Below are 4,682 nucleotides of genomic sequence, written 5' to 3' on the forward strand. Positions count from 1 at the left end.
TATTGTTGGGAGTTTTAGCGCTATAGCCCCAGTACAAAACAGATGATAAACCCATTACAGTCAAACCATTCATCCTGATGCTTGAAATTTAATGATCTGTATACAGAATGCTATCATATTCTTGAGTTTCGGAGATAAGCTACCTTCCACAAAGTAGTACTTTCAGGTGGCTAATCATTGTGTAAAGCACAGAACTGATATTTAAATGCAAATCATGGGTCTTTGGTTTGTGCATTTTTGGTATCTTAGAACATGATTTAAGCTTTCAGAAGCAGCACACCCCTTAGGAGGAGTGTGTATATTAAGTGAAGTACAGGTGATTTCACCTTCTTGTGTAAAGTGTGTATAATAATACAGATTTAACTAGAAACACTGAGATTTAAAAAACATGGATACAATGGATACAAAACATAAAATGATTAATAACTCAATTTGAAAAAGCACATTCTATTTAAACTGAGTACCACTGAAGTGTCAGTCTGGAAATGTGGAGTGTCTGAGCCATCTGGAAAAACCATCCCTGGGCTATTCAGACATCATTTCTGTCCAAGACCCTTGCTGTCATGGCTACTGAAGATTTCACATGTCTTAAGATTTTACGTAGAGAGCCTTTTTTAAGCTTTACTGTAATAGCATGTAATGAAGGCATTCATACCATCTAAATACCATCTGTCCATACAAAGCAGAAGAGGATCTTACAATCTGGGGAAACCCTGACTCCATGGAAACTGAAGTAGAATATTTTTAGTGACTTCACTGGAGCCAGGATTTTCTGTATCTTCAAACAAATACTTTCACAGTAATTGGACTTGGAGATCAATATCAAGTGCTGATGGTATTGAGCTGGAGAATGTTATTTGCAATAATGGTTGTGATCAGAGACAGAAGTCTCTCCCTTCCCTTCCAAAGGAGACATAGAGGGAGGAACCTTCCTTCTTTTCAGAAACACATCAAGAGAAAAGAAAATGGTCAGCGTAATCAGAAGCACAGTCCCACTTTTCACTAACTCTTTGGGCCAGAGCCCGTGGTCTGCTTTGAAATCACACTGCAGTTAAAAAGACATCCTCATCAGATACCTAACTAATGGTGTAGCTGTCTGATACCCTCCCAGGTCATTGCTGGGGAAAGGCAGTGTGGGTAGAATATCTTTGCAGTTTAGTCATTTCAAAGTATGAAAAAGGTCTTTTGAGGCCACAAGGGCAACTGCTGGCTTCCTGAGATTTGCACTGATTAAATCAATCCTGGGCTAGGGCCAGAAGGTGAGAGGGTGAGAAAGGATGAAAATTTGACTTCAGACCTTCATGTCTCTATTTGTCCTGCAACTCTCTATGTCTCAGCTGAGCCCAGAGAATCTAGCAATGTGCCTATACAGGAGATCTGGGTTAGATAAACCTTTTCTATTTGGAATTTCAAAATAAAAAATATACCTTCAAAATACATTTTGAAATATAAAAGAAGAACCCCTTTTTTCAAGCACAGAGCAATAAAGATATTCTGTATAATCATTCCGTAATTGTTCTCCATTTCTGTTTGTTCTAATGACTGTGATAGCAAAGAAGTCATGTAGGCAGTACATGTGCATGACACAGCTACAGAAAATAGAAGTTTAAGCTGAAGAAATTAATCTCTCTTGTGATACTTCAAGATTTATCTATTAACTGCTTGCCTGTGGTTTCAAAACTGACAAAAGCTATCTGAGATCTCACAAGGAAATTCTCCGAGTTCAGTCAAATATCTGATTTAGTCAGCTTCAGCTATCACTGTCATCACCAGCTCATCTATAAATACATCTGCTTTCACAGCGTATGCATTCTGAAATTTGCCTGTTGCCTCCTCAGAAGTGCAGGGCTATTGTCTGCTATTAGACAAGCCCAGCTTGACCAAAGCCAACATGAACCTAGCCTAACACGCCAAGCCCATCCCTTGTTGTTAGCTTTGATAGTCGCTGCTATCATTTGATAGTTCGCTTGTAGCCAGTCCAAGTTGGCAGTGTAAGCCCAAGCTGATTGGAGCTGCAGACATTTTTGCTGACTGGAGTCATGCTATCTTTGCCAGTTTGCTGGAATAGACACAGACACTGATTGGGTCATGCTGAAAACATTCCTGTCCTATGAAGCAAGTCTGTTTGTATTTTAGGTTTGCCAGGACTAATGAATTAAAAATCTTGGGCTCGCCACAGTTTGCTGCTTAATAATGCCTGTGACAGAAGGATTTTTTCCTCCCTGAAGCATGACAGCATCATAATCCCTCGTCACTGGCAAGGAGAGGAAGGAAAGGAAGAATTGTGGAGAAAAGCAGAAAAGGGTGATCTTTTGGGACAGCAAAGCCTATGGGAAGTGCAGGTAGCAGCATGTTGTCCTGACAGCTGTCTCAGCTTCTCAGACTGTGTCAGTTTGTTGCTATGCAGCAGGTGCAGCCTTTTCTTTTATTGAAGCTTTACTCCATAAAGGCAACGACAAGCCAAGGCAGTGGCTGGCCCTGGATTATACAAGTGCAGACACTCCGCTAAGTGAGGTAAGGCAACAGGTGTGAAAACTGAACTAAATTGATAGAGCTATAACAGCACTTAATCTGAGTTCTGCTGCAGATTTTTTTATGGAGAAACAGCAGCCAGTTCTAAAGGCAATAGTCATGAAGAAGGGAGCTGCTCATTAAATCTCATTAAATTCCACGTTGCCCACTCACCCTCATCTCTGTCTACAGAGATACTGTTCTTCATACATGGAGAAAGCAGGTGGGGAATCGGGGGCAGTTGGTCTGCATGTTTCCTATATCACCTCGTTTGCACACAGGCTGCTTCCATCCCTCTCTGTTCCCTTTGATTGCTTTTTGTGATGAAGAGCTTGAGGATTCCGCACAAAAAGGGAATGAGGGCATAAATGCAAGATAAAAAAAAAAAATGGATAGCAGGATAATTGCTGGGTATAAAGATGAGATTTCTTTTTGGGGATTGGAATAAAATGAAAACACTCTTCTGTGTTATGCTAGAATTCACCATTGTTTATTGAAGGGGTATTGATTTTTGCCCTCACATAGTAGGTGGTTAAAAGAGGTAGTTTAAAGACATCGCAGACCACAGAGTACATGACTGGAATAAAACAACAGATTTACTCCTAGCAATATTGTTATAGCAACTTTAAAACCTCTAGCAGAATGCTTAATTTTAGTTTCTTGGGCTATTATATAAAACGTTAAGTATTCTCTTATGTGGAAGACCACTTGAGGTAGTAAGCAGGTGTCAGGGGAATGTGTACCATCAACAGGCAGTGATGAACAGCCTTGTTTCAAGGATGTGTTTATCACTAAAAATCTCCTTTTTTTTCCTGTACCTTATATTGGGAGGTATGAAAGGGAAATATGATAAAAAGTTTTGGGTTAGTAGTTTTGTTATTTTTTAAAAAACAATGAGATGTCTCACATGTTTCTTATACAATGAGGGTCTGGGGAAAAAAGAGATCAATGGTGCTCAGAAGATAGAATTAATTTAGTCTAATGCAATGCATGTCAAAATAGAATATTTCAGCTGACTCCAGGGGTCTTTTCCTGAGTCCAAAAAACATACACTGTGTCAGTTGACTTTTTTTTTGTCTCTGCCTAATAGGTATCACTTCATTTTTTGTTTGTCTTGTTTATTAGTAATGGGGAAGAAGGAATGATCCCTGATATTCTTCATGTATTAGTAGAAAAAGGCACTCTCAGCTCCATGTGAGATTTATTCAAAGTAATGATTTCAGAATATTTGTTGTTATTTTAAGAAAAGGTTATGCTCTTCAAATAGCAGTTTCTTGTGTAGCATTACTACAGAGTAACCATATCACTCTGCTAGCTAAATATTAAGACAGACAAAGCAAATAAAAAACAAATGCTAAAATTAATGTACCAAATGCAAATTTGATACTCTTCCACTGATTGCAAGGCAGTAGTGTCAGGGAAGTGTTTGTTTCGGTTGTACAACACCAAGGAAGATTGTAATCCTGAAACATTGTTCTGTTCTATTGACTTTCTGAGACTGCCAAATAATTAAGTGTAAATTAGAATAAGTTGCTGGGATTTCCATGCAATACAACAGCTACTTTACTGAAAAACTGCAAGGCTATTGTCTTAGGAAATTTACTTTTGTTTTCTCTAGCTACAGTGCTGTGTTGTCTACTCACATGTGGTACAACTTTCAGAATATTCATTGTATTTTCCCAAATAATTTGGTTTCTAATTGACTGAGGAGTTTTTATGCTAATTGAAAAGCTCCTCTCATAGTTGTCCACATACTTGGTATGGATGCAATGCGCTCTGGATAGCATAGTCTTCAGTTCTAAAATAATTTCTTTATGGGCAGATCTTTTACGTGCATGAAGTCCCACTGACTTCATGTTCTCCACACATGGAGCTAATCGGAAGATGAATATCTGTGAATTTTATCAGACTGGTGTTAGGTATACAAGGAGGTTAAGTTTGCATTCAGCTGTTTAATAGTGTTTAAAAAAACCTCTTCATTCAGAATGTTAAATATACATTGTAGAGCTCCTAGAACAACTTTTGACTGTTCAGAGATGCTTTAATTATACCATTACAGATCAGTAGTAGCTGGTTCTTTTATTGCTCTACAATTCTTTAGTGCTCTGCTTGAAATGAACCAGCAGTTTTCTTAATGGACAGGGTTTCATCTCAGTAAACCACTTTTTGGA

The sequence above is a fragment of the Athene noctua genome, chromosome 1 (genome assembly GCF_965140245.1).
Source record: "Athene noctua chromosome 1, bAthNoc1.hap1.1, whole genome shotgun sequence".
In the NCBI taxonomy this organism is placed as follows: Eukaryota; Metazoa; Chordata; class Aves; order Strigiformes; family Strigidae; genus Athene; species Athene noctua.